The 19,386-nt window shown below is 40.1% G+C and overlaps 1 protein-coding gene across 5 annotated transcripts in view; it reads left to right on the top strand.

The window, feature by feature from the left end:
* The window catches only part of adgrl3.1 (adhesion G protein-coupled receptor L3.1), a 156,984-nt gene that overhangs the window by 7,209 nt on the left and 130,389 nt on the right, over positions 1-19,386 (top strand). For all 5 annotated transcript variants that reach the window (XM_078793289.1, XM_058085631.2, XM_078793288.1 and 2 more), the window contains exon 3: positions 15,770-15,850. The gene's annotated coding sequence lies outside the window, so the exon portion shown is untranslated. The remainder of the gene's footprint in view (positions 1-15,769; positions 15,851-19,386) is intronic.

Raw genomic sequence — 19,386 nt, 5'->3', positions numbered from 1 at the left:
TCTGTTCTATATGGCACTGGTACAGACACAGTAGCCCTTTAAAATACATTTGAATTTAGGGCATGTCATTATTGAGTTTTTTAAAATAAGCATGAGTTCACTTCTGTGAATGTGAGCGTGAATGGTTCTTTGTTTCCATGTGTCCTGCAATTGTCTGCTGACCAGACCAGCCACTTTCCCTAAAATCAACTGGGGTGGGCTACATCTTCACACAACCTTTACCAGGATAGACAATAGATGGATGGTCCGGTTGGTTGTCATGATTAAAAAAACATCTTCAACAAACTCTATAGGGATGTTGATGTGCAAGTTCAATGCATTGAACAACAATGCATTCATTTCTTCACAACCCTCCATTCGTCTTTTTTGGGTCGTCTTATGTCTAAAAAACACCGTTGGGTGGAGCCTGACCCTGAAACACAATCTCTCACATGACGCAATGATCTTGCGACAGCTTTCAACCTCGACTCACATTGTGAAGACGTCATAGCAGCAACTCAATATTAACTTGGTGGGAAGTGAGAGGGTTGCTGCAGTGCAGTTTGTCACGCTCCATTTTCCTCTTCTCCTTCTGCTTCTCGTCTTCGCTCTACATTGTTGTCACATTACTGAGCTTGGAATTTAGGACGTACTCGATGCTGTTGCAAACATCACAGCAGCGGTGTGGGATTTGTGTACATTATGGAAGCAGAAATACTGTGCTGATTAGAGAGGACTCCTTGCAAACATTTACATCACCTGGCAAGCTCTCGAGTTTGTCTCTAGATGGTAGATGGTGACAAAAAGCGGAAGTGACAAGAGCGCTGAGCGATTGTGTGGAGTGGAAACTCAAAATGAGCTAATGGCATCAGAGAATGGGAATAAGATTGTGACGGAAGACATAAACTGGGTATTGGCAATGATGAAGGGGTCTAAAGATCAGACAGTGTGGATGGGCTTTCATTTTGAGAATTTACTGGGAAATTGTACAAAAAACTTGTGCAGTGTCACTGTGCCTGTGCAAGATTCAAGTGCAATAAATGGCAAATCCTGTCAGAAAAGAAATATCACAAATGCTGTAATATTATCCAGTGCATTTGAGGGTTGTCCAGATTTGTCCTACAAATCCCGAAGTTGCCCAAAACCTTGGTTTTGAAACCGAATATTTTGAGGAATAAGCAACATATTGCAGTGAGCAACATTCATTCCGAACAGAAGCACCAACAAGAGGTGGTGTCAGGAGGAGAATAAATTTACATTTACATTAAAGATTTGAATACATTTAAGATTACGTGAACAAAGCAGTAAGTCCATGCGTCCCCTCGTTGTTAAAATAAAGGCGTGTTTTACTATTGAGAGAAAAAGTAATTGATCATAAACTTATTTTTACTCAGAACCCGCACACCGTCATCGGACATTGTAAAACATTTATGTTAAAGCTGTTAAACACAACAGGGTGAAAATATACTCGTTGAGTTGCACATAGAGTGGGCAAAACTAAGCGAACCCTTGCTCGCTTCCATTCACACTCTTTTAGAGGAGACTGTACCAACTTTCGCCAGCATTTGCCCAGTCATCAACTTGGCTTGTTTACGTTTATCATTTATACCGGAATGAGTCATTTTCTTATTGGAAGAATCTATCATCCCCCCTTAGAACAAACTTCAACTTGATCAGCATTATTTTGTGTTTACTCTTAGAAGTATTTTGACAGTAATTCAATGACGACGGGATGCAAAGCAATGGGATGGTTTGGGTTACGGCATATTATTCTTATTAAACTCAGCAAGTTAAAAAAAGAAACACAAGGGATTGGCCGCTTTGAAAGACAGTTGCAAAAGGAAGAAAAAAAAAAAAAAACCTTAGCCCTATCTTAACTTCTGCCAAGCGTTATTTTATTAGTCAAGGGTTACTGGAGATGCTAAGTCCAAAGAACCTTAAGGGCTGATTTCCACAAAAAAACACTTTTATCAAGAATCTCTTTAAAGATTTCTGTACTTTGCTGGCTCCTGTGCTTTTTTCATGTAAATTGTGCACGTCAAGATAAATGTTTGAGCCTTGGAGATAAACAGAGGCTCATGGAGACAACAAACCTTTCCTGTATGAATAAATAGTCACCCTTGGCTTAAGCCGTGAAACAAAACTGCCTTGCTGTGATTATAGTAGACTGTCAATGAGGAAAAAGCGAGGCCGGGTTTCAGCGCTTTACCTCGTAATGTGATGATGGTTCACATTCACAGTCTCAGCAGCCTCACTTTAACCTAATTCAAAAGCTGCCTTTTCAAGAGCTAGGACGACATCTTTATGCTGTATTGAATTAATGAGGCCAAATCCTTGACGGTCTTCTTCACCCAGCGAAAGCACTCGGTCATGTGTTAACACATCCTTCCTTCGAGCATCTATTACCCCTCAAAGAATAACTGCGTCTCCCTGCATTTCAACTCACTTCACTTCTCCGATGGTGTGAAGCTCGCCACGTCTATAATTCAACCCTATTAGAGGTTCACTCAGCGTGAGAGGACAACGTCATTACTTTGTAACCTGATTAGACGTTTGCTTGGCTAAAAGCGGTTGAGGGTGAAGCTGGACTCTCTCCCCGGACTCCGTGGCTGGCTTTCCAATCTCAGGGCTCGGAATGACTCATTGCACCGTTGGCCTCGACAAGTACGACCCCTCAGTGAAAACTATCTTAGTCAGCTCAAACTGTTGGGGAGCCTGGAAAAGCACTTCACCTTTCTGTCTCAGCTTTGGTACGTTTAGAGAGAACGTTAACTGTTGGCCAGACTCTTGCTGTCTCCTGTGTGTGTATACAAGTGTGTGTGTTTGTGTTTGTGCACTACAGCGAGTGATACACGCCGTAATCCTGCTCAATGATTGTATTGTTCAGCAGGAAACTGTAATCACACTGTTAAACAACATCTGCAGGGATGCATTGCCCAATCAACGGTTTGTCTTTTGTTTGGCCATCAAAACATTATTACCGTCTTTGACTTTAATTATGCCAAATAATTGAGGCGTGTATTACTCTGTCAATGAATAAAATAGACAAATTAAAGAATAAATGTGTAAAGGTCTAATTTTTATTAATTCATTCAATCCCAGACATTTTTTCAAAAGACAACCCCTTCAGTACTGACCATTTTAGACCATTATGACTGATGGCACACAGAATTAAAAAATTAAATTTGTTTTTACCTTTTCATGTTCCTTAATAGTCAGCAGTAGAACATCGGTAAGTTTCAGGAAAATATCACTTCCTGACTGTATATCGGTTTTCCAACTCCAAGGCACTCTCAAAGCGCTTTGACACAGTTAGCACATTTACCCACTGATGACGCAGCATCAACACATAAAGGGTTGTTTTGCATCAAAATAACTATTTATTTACAAATATACATTCATTCATTCATTTTCTACCGCTTATCCTCACGAGGGTCGTGGGGGTGCTGGAGTTTATCCCAGCTGACTTCGGGCGAGCCAATCACAGGCCACATTTAGACAAACAACCATTCACACTCATATTCATACTTATGGACAATTTGGAGTCACCAATTAACCTAACACGTTTTTGGAATGTGGGAGGAAACCGGAGCATTTTGTGCTGAGTTGTGTTGTGTTGACTGATACTTAAATGTGTTTGATGATCTGAAACGTACAAATAAAAAATCAGTGAGGGGGGGCTAACACTTTTTCACACCACTGTAAGCATCTGCGTATGCAAAACTGCAAGTATTACTCTCCCATAGTATATGGCACTGCGGTACAACAATTAATTGATCCCTCTTCTAAAGTTAATGCATATAGAAACATATTTTAAAGCCCCTCAGTATGTTATATACTGTATATATAAATGTGTGTACAGTTCTGTGGTGTCATTTGAATCAATTAACCTGGTATTCTATTTGTTCCTTACTGAGCCCTGAATTGATTTAATGTCTAGCTTTAACAGTGACAGCATTGATTCCCATTCGTAGGTGAGTAAACATATAACAATGGTGCCCCATACAGTGAAAAAAAGCTGGACTAGTCTTTCGCCACTTCACGTTTCGAACTTCACCGTTTTAGTCGTTCACATTTTTTCAGAAATTCATGTTTTTGTGTTTGAATACAGTCTAGTATGAGTAAAAAACTATGCATATTTAACCAAATGTTACTTATTTTTCAAGCATTTTCAAGCATAAAAATGTCTAAATGAACTAAAATACAAATAGAAGGTATTTAAAAGATTCAAAGATGTGATGCTATGTAGTATTCTACACTAGTCACTCGGTGTCAGGAGTATGACTGTAATATTCACTGAGACACACAAGGATTGAACTCGATCGCTGGTAGAACAGGCTTTTAATGGTTGCAAGAGAAAGACTGGCCAGTGCTACAATAGTCAGCCCGCAGCTTAAAGATAATTTTAGGGGTGCACATCAATATCAATCATATTTGTGGCTTAATTTTGAGGTAGCAAATGCAGATATTAATGAGATATATTAATGTGCAAAAACAACTCAGGACCCTGTGTTTTTAGGCGGGTTTTGGAGACTTATGGGCTTGTTCAGTGGTCAAAATGCGTGCACTGATGTCATATTTTTTTTTTTTACTATTTTTGCGACCGACTGGCAAAGTCACAAAGATTGACTAGTAGCTCGCGATCAACGGGTTGGTGACCCCTGCTCTAAACACACATAATTTCTGACAACCCTATGTGGAAGTGGCGACCAGCTGTTCATACAGTATAGTACAGTGATGCACGCGCACACACACACATACAGTACATATATGGTGCTATGTGGCAGCTGACTGCGGGATGAGTGTCGGCCATGAGTGTCCAAGAAGCTCACCTGATTATTTTGGTCTCTGCAGGAAATCATTTAAAAGAGCACTTACCCTCTTCTCCCCGCTTCCCAGTTTAGTCAATTTAAACTGAATGTGTGTGTGTTTTGCACCCATGCATGTCTTGTCTAGTCCTTGGCCACATTATTGATGGGGGGGATTCCTGTTGCCTATCGCATGCTTAGGAGGCCTCCCTTGTTTAGCTTGGAAATGAGTCATCCACGATGTGATGCAACACAGCAGAGCAGATTTGAATTATGGGGAAATGAACAATGAGGTCACGGCAGGGCTGGGGGCATAAATCTCTTGATGCCGTGTTATAAAACAGCGTCTCCCATCAATGGAGGAAACAAGAGTCGGAAAATGCTGCATTGTTTGGCTGTGCTGCTGCTGCATATAAACTTATGCTGTTTGACTTCAAACAATAGATGTTGAACGATAACGTTTTTTTGCACAGATTGCATTATGTTGGAACGACGAACAAAATATTGATTATTGATTTTCAGATCAAGTAATTGTACCACCAGTTAGATTACTTTATGGGTTAATACTTCACTGTTTCTCAAGGTTGTATTATGATATAGCACCCCCCAACTATACTAAGTAAGTCGTTATGTATACAAATTTTATAATATTTACTGTTTAAACTCAATGTTTCACTTTTGTGTCTCAAAGCAACTATGGTTCATTGAAAGAGGACGAACAAAGTTTGACAAAACAACATAAACAAAGTGTGCTTGGATACCTAAATACTGTATAAATACATACAGTTATATACATTACTTTATATATTTATACACATTACTGTGTGGAGTTTGCATGTTCTTCCCGTGCATGATTGGGTTTTTCTTAGCTGTTACACGACTGTTTGATGACTGTTTTCATTAATCACGGTTATATTAAAATTCTTTGTGTCATAACTGCATGTCTCCGGGTCGCTGGTTTGTGTGTGGGTGACAGAAAGAAAAGCTCTGACTTAGGGCTTGGCGATATGGACCAAATGAAAGTCAAAGCCAATATGAAAGTCAAAGCCAAGTATGTGTGCAAAGTTTTATTAAAATGTAAACAATCTTGTAGAAAAATAACTACTGAAATAAAATTGTGTATTCTGTTTTTTAAATAAACATAGAAAAAGTTAAATATACTCACGGTAGTCTCCTTAGCCGGGTTAACACCATTAGAGCTTCCATCTCACGTTACCCATGACAACTGGTAAACATAGTTGATGGCGTTTTTATACAACCTTTATACTGTCTTTTCCGCTATTCACTCCCGCCATCCACCTCCATATCCGAGGGATATCCGATCCTTCCGCGTAGCGAAAGGATGCTTAAAGCTAACAGCTACTGGGTGGTACCATTTTGAAACATGAGCCCTCCGTATCAAGTCCAGTCTATATCGATATCAATGATATTCTTAATTTTGATATCATGCTTAAAAGAAATACAGGTTGAGTGTATTTTGAACAAGGAAGACTCCTTCCATTTAGATAGGTCAGGGCTCGACAATAACGATGTACCGATGGCCCGGGGCAAGTTAAAACAAAATTCGGGCAAGTAAATCTAATCAGTGATATTCCCGTCGGGCAAGTGCACTTTGCCATACTGCCAAGAGTTTTTTTTTAAAGCGGTTCTTGTTGGGTGTTGGTAAAACACGGACTGCGTAATTCCGGTGGTAATTTGCAAAGCAATCCTTGCAATGGACCAATCAGAATCGTTTATTTAGACCGCGGTCCGTAATCCACAGTCCGCGTTTTACCCACACCCGTTGTTTGCGATCAACCAATCAGCGATCGTTTGACTACGAACACATCCATCATGGCGTCGCTGCCAACATCGTCTAATTCTGAAAGGAAACAGCAAAAAGTGATGAACCTCTATCGTTGCATGGTTTTTATTTCCAAGGCACCATGAAAAACAACTTACTGGCCTGTTGCAGACTTAACTAACTAGCTGGGCGCACGGCAACCGAACTTCTCCTTTTTTCCCTCTCGTTCCTCTTCTTTGGTCCCAAAACGCCCGCTCCAAGACCGCGAGCTGAACATGACTGCCCCCCAGCGTCCATGCATGAAACTACAGCCCGGAATACAACACACACGCAACGCTACAGTATTATTTATTTTATTTTTTTTTTAATTTGAGATTCTCATGTGATGCCACAAAAAATTACATGATATCATTATGGCAGTCTTTTCATTTCACATGGGGCAAGTTCGGGCAAGTAGTTCTCACCTTAAGGATTCCCTATGGGCAAGTCATTTTGGTTTTTAATGTAGAGCCCTGTAGGTATTGATTGATCCCAATCAACTTCATCAGCTCATGTCGTGTTATGCTTTACAGCAAACTCTTTAAGATTAATCAGCAGCGCCTCTGCTGGTTGCAGCCAAATAGTGCATCCAATTTGACTTCATTTTCTTTAACACCCTGTTCAATTTAAATTATTAATGATTAATTGATATTAGAAACTGTTGTAGCGCTTCAACTTCCTCCTATTCCATGCGTTTTCTTGCCTTTTGGGTATCCATTCAACTGCAACCTCGGACATTTTCCACATCTTTTTCCTTCTTCAGCAAAGAGTCCACAATCAGCGTCTGATGTAATACCATCATCCCCAGGCTCCTCTTAAATTTCCTGCTTACTGGGCTTTTATTTTAACTGCATTACATACATCTTCCTCACTCTGTACATCTGTTTTTTTTCAGTGAAAACAAGCTGATATGTCAAACTTATGTTGATGTAATTTGAAGATGAATTGAAAAGAAAAAAAAAAACCTCATTTATTTGTTGGTGGATGGTGGCACCGCTGAGATAGTGATAGAAATCGACGGGGTGGTGTTTTCATTCCCGGCCTTTTTGAGAAAGAATATGTGCCAGGGAGTATTGATCTGAAGCTTAGTGGATGGCGTAGTGTTATTGGTTGAGGTGGATGAGAATGAGGAGGAGCAGGCGGTCATGCTTGACGGCGCAAAATATAATATCAGACCAGTGATCAATGCTTTGATGATCATTTGTGTTGTTTTGGCCCCTTTGGGCTACCGTGCTTATGTGGAGTGTAAATATAGCACCTTGTTGGGCCTAAGGTTAAATCTCCCTTGACTATCTGGCGAATAATTGTGTGCAGAGATCTGTGTTTAAATCTGCCAGGTTACTTTTAGCAGGTGACTTTAAAATAAGCACAGTGGTCGGTCGTCCGTTGAGGACAGCACAAGTCATTTGAGATAAAAATCAGAGCACGGCCCTCTACATGGGATGCACCAGAGCCCGTCACGTTGTTTCAGACGTATCTTCTTTTTCGTAAAAGGAGCCTGATAGTGTCACACCAAGACAGATGAGCACCACTGTGGCCTGCGGGCCTGTGGCAGTACCTCGCAAGGACCATGTGTTTTCTAACCATGTGAGAAATTGCATGCGTGTTTATCCAGGAGAGCGCTCGCACTGTGAGCCTCCTGACTGGCTCGTTGCTCAGTGTGCATATGCATGATAGATGACACGGCATCCATTGCATGTATCAAGAGGGAAGTGGACCAGGACCTTTCCTGTAGAGCAAATGAAGCTCGTCTTTGACAAATTACATTTGGTATTTTAAAACCAACCTTTGGGTATGGAAAGGTAAAATACAATATATATTGTATAATGTTGGTTTCTTTATTTCTTTATTCATTTAAAAGAACATTTATGATGTTGAAAGCCACATAGGGTCTGATTTCCTTAATAGGTTTTGGCATGATAATTAATTAAAGGGGAGCTATTATGCAAAGGTTTTGACCTTTTGTATTGAATTGTGACCTTCTGTATTGAATAGAGCAGCTACACACAATAACCTGCTCAGAAAACTTTCTAGACCTTCCAGAATCTGCACCTATTCCAGCTATATTTTATAGCGGCCTGTTTTAATTTATTATACCCATGGCCTGCATCCAGACACCCCCACCGATGTGATTGGTCACACGCCAAAATACTTCTTAACTATGAATGGACCGATCTTCTAATATTGCGGATATAGGCGTTGATAATGAATGAGTAAAGTCTTTGGAGAGCGAATTGCGGTACTGACTGGAAACCTCCTGACTTATCGTGTATGAACTCGAAGAATAGGCACCGCAGACGCTCCTCCAACATTTTTTCCATTTTTCTCCATTTTTCTCTTGCTCCAATAAGTTCTGAGAAGCAGTGAGAAGCAGAGTCCTATGTGACATCACAACGCCCTCTGACACCAAGCGTTCAGAGCCATCCCAAACCTCTTTCTTGGCTCACTTCCAAATGCGCAAACCTCATTATGTGAAACTTTGACATTTAACATGATAATACAACATTCTAATTGCATTAGGACAGAAAAGTGGAAATGCATAATAAGTCCCCTTCAAAAATATAGTATTTAGAAATTTTATTGTGCCGTAATACTTTGTCGCTTGGTTTCAGCTCCTTTGTGGTCTGAAGACCAACAGGACGTCAGCGATGGGAAGTTGAGACACCACACTATGGCATCCGTGCAGCCTCATTCTGCTTAATAAAACATTGGCATGAAAACTGAAGGACACTCAGATTGTCACATCACATTAAAAATAACACAGAACCTTATCCAAGCTTGGGGTCATAGTCATGCTAGACTAACTCTCTAAATAGCCCCCAAATTTACCTCCCGTTATAGAGGTCATTTGTTCCCAACCATGTCTAGCAAGTATCAATGTTCAAACTCTTCAACAATGTGATGGAAAAGAAAACTGCAAATATAGTGAAAGACATTGAAGATGAATAAAGCTGATCATTCTGCTTTTTTTAAATCATTATCCCACAGACATACTGTTAGCACAATAAAAAATGGGTCTTTAAGTAATATATTATCATTATTAAATATAAAATGTAAAATAAAATTCACCACTGCTGTTGAATGTCAGAAATATTGGACCCGAGAGAGGACCTTCACTTATAGTGCATGCTGAACAGGGATTGGCATAATAGTAAAAATATGAAAAATATTGTTAGTGTTTGGTTGCATCTTATCGGAAAAGAGTGAAAATGGAGGGCACTACTTGACTGCAACCAGCAGAGGCACTGCTGCTTCAGTTTCAACACATTTTTAGTCCAAATCAGTGATTCTCAACTTGTATTTTTATTCAGATTTTTTTTTTTTTATGCAGCAGGGTATCATCTATTAATACTTCTATAGGCGTCAGTAGTGCGATATGAAACTTGCTGTCATTGAAGAAGACCAACAGCAATTTTTAGTCTGCATGTTGAATGTATCGGTACAGTCTCTTGTTGAGCTTTAGAAAGTGTTTGTCTGTAAGTATTTTATGGTTATTGCATATCAGCAGTTGAATGTGCACCTCCGGCTTCACTCACACTGCAGGGTATGATGGCCAGTTCAGATTTTTTTTAACATCAGATTTTTATGTGGTCGTTCACATTACCAAAAATTGTAACCTGGTAATGTGAACGCAAAGCATGCGGGAAGTGAATTGCTTTTGCAACAGCACACCAAACACATTTGTGTGTGTTTATCAAAGTAAAGAGTACTGCAGTGTGTGTGCAATTTCGAGGATTTTGTGCGATGGGAGTCAATATTAGATTCTGCGTAGGAGACTAAGAAGAAAGAGACATTTTTGGTTCTGACAGTTTGCGAGGAACTTTCTGCGACATATGTTCCCAAGGAGAGTGTGGGTGGCAGGAGTAGTAGGACATTGCCTTCAGTGACACTTTTTAAAAAAATCATTTTTGAATGACAAGAAAATTTACCTACATCGGCGAGTACCTTTATCCAAGTCTTGCATGGAAAGATGTGTTCAGAACATTCCAAGATACATTTTTCACCAAAGTCATCCAAGCATGTCTTAATGGAGCTTTCTTTGTTCACTGGGCCATAGTCATGTTGGAACAGACCAACTCCCCAAAGAGGCCCCAAATGTAATTCTCTGGTCAGATGGCACATTGTGGCATCTGACTGTGTCGAGTGAGCATCCGGTTTGACAAACTGTTCCCACTCAGTTGGAAGCATAGATTATTCCAAAATGTCTATAAGATACATAATTAGGGTTTAGGTCTAGCCTGATGACGAAATGATTCAGTAATTGATTTTAGAGGTGTGTCTCAATACTGTTGTCTATATAGTTTATAGCCAGAGTGGGATTGATTTGATTGTGTGTGGGCGTTTTATTGAAAAGTCTCATTGTACCGGTGCCTGAGTGCTGTTGATTACAGTTCACTGACTCACAATCGCCGGACAAATTTTGTTTAATCACTGTCTACCTCGCTCTTTGTCTCTTTCACAGATTTATGTGGAACACAGGGACAAGAGTCTTTAATTTTACGCTCGGCTAGGCCATATATATACACACACACACAGTTTGTCCATTTTGCTTATCCTTAGTGCATATTGAATCTTTCCAAGTGTAGGGGTAAAAGTTGTGGCTTTACAATGAACCGGGACCACACCCTATAAAGGAACGCGCCGCATAAATCTGCTAATCGGCATCCAGGCCATTTCGGGTGTCTTGTGGTGCAATCTGTTGTGTAAGGCATAATTACAAAGGGTGTTGTGCATAGAACAGCGTCATGAAAGCATGCTGTAGCATCATCCTAATTACACACAGCCAGCTTGCGAGAAATGGGGGTGACATGCAGGACATCAATGCAACCGCTAGCTCTAGTAATGGAGAAGAAAATTCTTTTACTAAAAGAAAAGAGAACACACTGAGACGCCAATACGATGGAAGCTAAGTTTCCCATTGATGCGCTGTCATCACCATTAAATATTTCCATACATTCAAGACTTCTTGATGTCAACATGTATGTCATTTTCATTCTTGTCATGCATTTTGGCCCTTGAATATACTTAAGAAGACGCTTTGTTGTTAAGTTTCAAGTTCAGTCTTCTGTGTTGAGACACCAGCTTAGACTCTTCCCTCTAAAAAATTCTCTTGCATAGTGCAATACAAGAGCCTTCTCTGATTTCAGATCAACATTTGCGAGTGACTGGTGCAGAGCATCAATTAATTCCAGCTGAAATAGCGCTCCCCCCTCTCTTTAATCACCATTGTTGGCTCATGATGCGGGAAGCTAAAAAGCTAAATCATAGACAAGAGTTGTGGTTGCTCACAAAGTTGACATCACATCCCACAGCTCTAACCCTTATAAAGAGCTATAAAAGCAGGTGTGTCTAAAGTGTGGCCCAGGGGTCATTTTTGGCCTGTGGCTTGTATTTTATTGGCTCATGCAGCGCTTTGTAGAAATAACACAAAGGAAAAAAAAAAACAAAAAACAAACAAACAAACATTGTGCTGTTATTAAACCTCAAAGTCTGGCGCCACAGGTCAGATTGGCAGATTTCTCACACGGCTTCTGTAAGTTTAAACAAGATTGGTTGAAAAAAATGGTTTGATATCAAGGAAAACATTTGCAGGGGCATTGGCGGATCTTGGTAATGGATCCATAAATATTTGACCATGTAATGATTATAAAACCTGGAGGATATCGGTACATGTCTTCCACAATTTGTAGGGCCACCTCAAATTTATTTTAATTGTTTTCACATGCATGACTATGTTTTTCATCGACTGTACTCAAAAAAGTTTTTCGGGCCAAATGCTGAAGAATTTACCCCCTTGTCACAATTTATTTGGGTCTCTGCTGATAAAAAAAAAGTCCTTGCTTCAAAGAGGTGGTGTTGCCTGTTTAAGATGAAGTTATTTATATTTTTAGACACTTTGTTGTCTTTATTTTCCAACTAGCCAACTGGCCAGTAATCGAATAACATGTTCAACCCTATGATTTCTTGTTTACCATTTCTGGGCTGCAAGACTTTGACCTTTGGGAAGGCAAATGGGACAAATGGGAAAATTGAGACGATGTATCATCCTCACATTGGTTTGATTAAAGAAAACTGACCTTTAGATTTATTATTGAAAAACCCTGGAAAGTCAGTGGAGACATATATTTTTTTCGACAGTAACTGTGCATGCAGGTTAAGGTTAGGGCAAGGTGGTGGTTATGGAAAAATAAATTGTTTTTAAAGTTGCGGTATATTGAGTGCAGGCGGGCAGTGCAACAAATAGACAGACTACAAGCCCATCTGCCATGTGTTGGCCGCATAGAGGACACACTCACAGTGCATTGGCCTTAAACATCGGTGGTGTATGTGGCTGCAACATGAGAGACCACAAGACCGCTATTGACCTATGCCTTCTGTCTGCAGAAAGTGTCCAAATTCTGTTTATGTTTTGAACCAAGCAATAGTACACAATTATTGTATGCATGAACATTTGCAATGGCTGCAGCTTTAATCTACTCTTTTAGCTTTTTCACTCCTTCATGGAAACAAATCCTACTAAAAAATCTTATTCTGTAACGTGTACCAACCTGCTCCTTTCACACCTACGCATTTAGATCAGTTTCCACCTCTGTTCCTCCATTCGTCTTTCATTGATCTCCCACAATTGTTGACCAGCTCAGTGTGAATAATGTATTCTATGTTCTGAGAGAGGCCAGACACAAATTAAGGTGCCGTATGGGCAGTGAGGGGAGGGGTTTGTGTGTGTGTGTGCTTCACGCCTTCCTTAGTTCTTTTGCTGATCTGTTGCTTCTGGCACTCTCTCCTTGTCAAAGTGCATGCATACACTCATGGGGCATACATAAGCACATTCACATGCATACTCACACGACATGCATGTGCACAAACACAGTACACAGCCAAGGCATCCTTTGTTGTAGTCTCTGGCCACCCAACCATAAAGGTATTGCTCATGGCCTCTTGTACTGCCTAATAGAACCAATTACTGCATAGCCCTGCTGGAAAGCTCCATGGAGGTCGTGGCACTGACACGGGTCCACTGCGCGGATATGCACATGTGCACTATAGCGTGTGAATACTGAAAGACAAGCATTCACAAAATATTTGTCGTTTTAGATAAAATATGATAATGATATAATGTTTAGTGTTGTTTCTCACATACAGTTTGAATTTAGAGTTAAAAACAATACACTTTAGTATTTCAACATAAGATATTGAAACTGAAACCGAAACTCAATTAACATAAAGTTGACCCAGTTGTTGTGAATTTGTAAAATATTCACAAAAAACACATTTAGATATATATATATATATATATATATATGTATAGATATATATAAACAATAAATGAGCATTAGGCATCATTTGTACTTTGGACTTGTTGCCAGCAAGGGAGCAGCGGTAAGGAGTGCAGAGGGAGGAAGAGAAGGGATGCCACCCAAACTTAACTTAACTTGACTTGAAACATAACAACAACTTCTCATTGTCAATTGGCCAATAACGGAATCAACTGTTAGCAGAAGAAACCAGTGTGACTCTGGCTGTATGAGTGTGTTTACAACTTTTTTTGCCACTTTTTAAAAAGGTGATTGGAATTGCATATTTATTATGTCTTCCTTAATCACAAACACAGGCATTACAGTTTGTTGATGATATTGTAGGGCATTCCAAATCCATCCCAAGTTAGCTAAACTGCATCTGTTTCTGAATTACTGAGGAAAATTGTCCAGTGATGTATTGCATCAATAAATGTAAGGATACGTACATTTTCTTCACTCACACAAAAAGCACACTCTCTGTGGTAATATACCTGTATATTTCATATGCATGGAGATGCTTCTTTGAGGCCGAATCAGTGGGCAGCATTACTCCCCTTCCACCAGGCAATCGCTCAAGCGTAGTGTGCCGAGTCCGGGCACAGGCTGGTAGGTACCATGACATTGTTAGCCTGGCTTCCAGCTAATTAGCTGAGCTAATGTTTTGCATCATAGTTGTTGCTTTAGTAGTAGTAGCAGTGACACTGGCAGTGCAGAACATTGACAAGTAGGGCTGGAAATCTCAGGGTACTTTACTATTTAACACAATTTGTGATGTCTCGATATCACCATATCTTGATATGACCAAAAACAATGAATTTCTTCGTTTATATTTTGCAGCCTTGACCGAATACAACTTTTTTTTCCTCCAATGTTCTCAAATGTACTGTGAAATATATCTAGGTGACGTGCTCATCTAGAAAATTCGTAAGAAAGTCACTATTGAGCCTCTCTAGTTAATAGTATGGGGTTTGCTATGTTATGCTGTGATGCACCAACCTGGATCAACCTGTCCCGAATTAATTTCTTCCCTTCATTCATGATCGGCAACAGAATTTCTGAAAGAGTTGCAATTCCTAGACTTTTGCACATTTGTCAAAATCTGGAATAGAACGTTGGCAAAGGTTGTTAAGCGTGTGAGTCCAAGGCTAAAGACATTTTTCTGCTGTCGTGGTAAACAACGCTATACAACTGCCAACGCGAGTGCACACTGTGTCATTCCCATTAAGACACATTCACTTCCAGGCTGACCTTGGAGAAATGAGTTTACATAGCTTTAGCTCAAGACAAGTAAGCTGGGGAACACGGTTCCACTGTCATTTAGAAACCAATAAAAGATGCACATAGTGATCGACAACAGAGCAATATGGCACAGAGTACAAGGCATAAATAGAAAAGATAAAATAGACCAACTCAATAAATGCTACACTGTACAGCAGGACTAGAGCCGACAAGTGGACTCTGGCGTTTGTCAGTGAAATGGCGCCCTTTTAAACCTGGCATGAGATAAAGACTCAGCATGGTGATAGACCATTATGCCATTATGGACTTTGATACCATGCCACTTAAGGAGTCATTACATGGCAGAGAACACACAGCTGTACAAGTTCGTGCACACACATCCCTGCAAACACTAAAACAAGCAATCAGGAGCCAAAATGGCCTCATGGTTCTTGTCTGTGAGTGGGTTATGGGTATTCAAACAATCTGGAGGGTGCCATTATTCTCACAGTGCACCCCATATTCACTTCACATTATGGCTTTCTGTCTCTGGTGTGAAAAATGCCTTGAGCTTAAGTTCAGTGAGCTCCAACAACCTCCCACTATTTCCTTACTTTATCTTCTTTTTCTTGCTCTATCTTCAGGACTTGGATGTCCAGGTGCCAGTGAGATGTGATTCCCTGGGGTTTCATTTCACTTTGACAAAGCAAAGTGCGCTGTAACAGGTAAGAATGTGACTCTGTGCATTCTCTCAAGGTTTGTGCAGCACACAGCCTTCTATTGCAGCAAAATGATTTTCAGATGCTCTCTAAAAAAGGGCCAGAACCTACCACAGCACTCACTAGGAATTTGTTAGAAATGCTGCACTGAAAAGACAAAACATTGTTACAAAACTATGGGCACCCTGGACTGGTGGCCAGCCAATCACAGGGCACATATAGACAAACAACCATTCACACTCACATTCAAACCTATGGAAAATTTGGAGTCACCATTTAACCTAGCACGCATGTGAACATGCAAACTCCACACAGAAATGCCCGATCGGGGGGGAATCGAACCCGGCTCTCCTGGCTGTGTGCCGCGCTAACCACTGCTGTACATATAAAAAAAAACACTGTACATATATGGTGTTGGAATTGCACTGTTGTTGATGTTTTCAGGTCAAATTGATGTTAAAAAAGAGACTTAGACTTTCTGCACTGTGCTTCAGTCTGCCATCATAACACAGAGGATGCCATCATGTGCATGCATTAATTACGGCAAAAATGTTAACATAAAAAATTTAATAAATTGCTGCAAATGCATTATTTTTGACAGCCCTACTAATTACAATGCATTACATTGTGTAAAATCTTCAAAATTTTTGTGAAAGCTCTGCACTTACTGTATCATCTCAACCGAGATGATAAGCCACAATGCTCTCCCATGTACAGCGTAGGCCCGAGGCATAGTCACGAGAATATACCCACGCACCTGGTGTACTTATTTTTTGCAAAACCCACTCTATGCATGATGATGATTTTTTTAAGGACCTAAATTTGACCCATTGTTCTCTCTGGGGATTTCTGGGTTCCATCTGTGCCGGAAAGTGCCCTAATTGGCACGACAAATGTGTCCTCTCAGACTGGTAATGCAATCAGATGTGACGGTGTGACACAAAATAGCGTGCGATGTACAGTGGTTGTTCCAGACTTACGTCCATACAATAGAAGCATATAAATAAGCAGATGATGGAAATGATTGCATGTTAGGCCTCGTTTACTGTAGGTGAATCAACCAAAGTTATTTTATTGTAATATAAGAATACAGGTTAGGTTCAATAAAGGCAATGTCTGACACACAGAAGCTACACCATGTGGAGCTCAGACAGCCAGGCAATAAATGTTCATTAGTTGTTAACTCTTGGAAGTAACTCAACCTATTTGATAATTGGTCGCAGATGTTTTAGGCGCCTGCTTGCAGATGTTGAAATGACCATGTTCATCATCTAAAAGCTGCATTCTAAATATGACCTGGAGGCGGGTAACGGGGCAACATCAGGATGTAAATATGTCAAGTCAGGTCCAGGACCAACGTTACATGCATAACACACAAACAACAATATTGGTTTCATTTCAGTCAGTCACTGATGTGGCTTGAAGGCATCAAAAGGAGTTATAGTACGAACACAGACCTTCATCTGCCCATGAAGCCACTCAGTGCAACTTATTTACACTGTATTTACCAGCTGAGCGAGGCCTGTAAAGTGTCAAATTTACGAGGGCCTTTTTAATTAGAAATACCGTCTTCGGGAGTTGGGCCTGATGAACTGCACAGTCAATTTGTTGACGACGGAGGAAGATTCAGTTCTTTGAATATATGGTCAGACGGCCTTCAAATCCTTGTTGACATGATTTTTTAAATACATACATGCATTTGTGTATATATCTTTTGTATTTGCTGGTGAAGGTCATTAATGCAAGTAAATGTGTACATCTTCTTGTTGAAATATCTTATTTAGACTGCCACACATTTGCAAACATGCAGTACATGCATGCTTGTTTCCTCATGTGGACATGATGCAACCTTTACCCAGCCGTAGATAGATGAGCCCGCCCTATGCATACGGACACTACTTCCTGGAGGCCAGCTATTACAAAAAGCAGGCTTCACTACATATCTTAAAATACAGTCTGTCAGCGATAGATTGGGCAGCTGTTAGTTAGATCATTTTGCTTTTAATAACGAGGCTAACCTTGCATGTTGTTGCTATAAATGTGACTGATGTCATGTTAGCATTGTATGTTACATGCAAATGCTATGCTTGTGTTATTACGGTAATGTTTCTGTAAGTATTGCATATAATCATGGATGTACCTGTTAGTGCATGATCACATCATGTACATATATAATATGGTAAAACAAGATTTCTATTTTTATTTCTATTTCTATTTCTATTTCTATTTCTATTTCTATTTCTATTTCTATTTCTATTTCTATTTCTATTTCTATTTCTATTTCTATTTTTTTCACACAAGGATTATGGATCATCGGTAAATTTCCCAAAAAGTGCATTTCCCGTTCGGCCTGTCACACCTCCTGTTTCCCTTCCTAGCTCTCACATGAGTCGGAATGGCTCTCTTTTGAAATCTAATCCAGTGATATCAAGGTTTCATTTCACCAAGACAATGAGGCAAAGAAAGAACAACAGGAAGGGGGACATATCAGTCGTCGTGTGGGGATATGTGGCAGGCAGGTGTTTCCCGCTCTGTGTACACAATTACACAAACGTCTTTTTGGCACATTACCAGCGAGAGAGCACACTTAAACACTATCCGTTTCTTTGGTGAAAGGAATGATTGCATCTTATCAGATCTTTTCCTGAATCTAAATGTGACCTTGCGGAGAAGAAATGTAAGTTACTAATGAGGCCCAGTACAAGAGTATAGCATTAAAAGGTCAGCCTTCACTTTGATTGACACTTTCACATGTATTCATTTAGCAATGTGTTTTATTATTGTGGTTTACAATGGCGTTAACTGCTTCATGCTGAGAGCACTTTCTAATTAACCAAATGTGGTGGCCAGTGAGTGTATATTAGCATTGGCATGATATTATTATAATTCAAAATGCCAGCTCTTGCAGTCTTTACACATATTTTATTGGATATCTCTCTCTCACACACATGCGTTACATGCTGGTTTGCTCCCCTGCCAGCAGCCCCTAATAACACAAGCTTATTGTTCAGTAATGTGACCTTTGCCATGAGTAGAGAGGCCTTTGTCCTAAAACAATAGGGTCCATATTGCAAATCCTGCCAGTCAATGCCGTCCCTCCAGCTGCTGGAGGAAGGGGTACAGATTGTGCAGGGTCTAAGTTGAAGGCTTTGAGGCAAGAACTTGTGGTGTGTGTGTGTGTGCATGCGTGAGTGTGTGTATGTATTGTCTACATTCTTTGTTTCTGTATGATGCAAGCCTGTTCTCAAGAATTAGCAGATGGGCCAGTGCAATTAAAAACAGCCATTCCCCGAGTGTGCACATATGTATGCACACACACACACATATGCACACACGCATTCTCATAGAGAAATATGCACAGAAACACTTAGAGCAGGACGCATAGCAGATGTTACTGAAAAATGACACCTGACAGATACTGTGATGGGGGTGGAAACTTGGGAGTGAGTTACAGTTAAGTAAGCGTTTGAGTAAGTCAATCAATCAATCAAGTTTGTCTGGCTATGCATGTGTCTACAAATAGGAACACGTGGATATCTAGT

The sequence above is a fragment of the Doryrhamphus excisus genome, linkage group LG9 (genome assembly GCF_037039965.1).
Source record: "Doryrhamphus excisus strain RoL-2023G ecotype Guam linkage group LG9, RoL_Dexc_Guam_v1.1, whole genome shotgun sequence".
In the NCBI taxonomy this organism is placed as follows: Eukaryota; Metazoa; Chordata; class Actinopteri; order Syngnathiformes; family Syngnathidae; genus Doryrhamphus; species Doryrhamphus excisus.
Note: the sequence above shows the minus strand (reverse complement) of the source record. Positions and strands in the feature narration are given on the sequence as shown.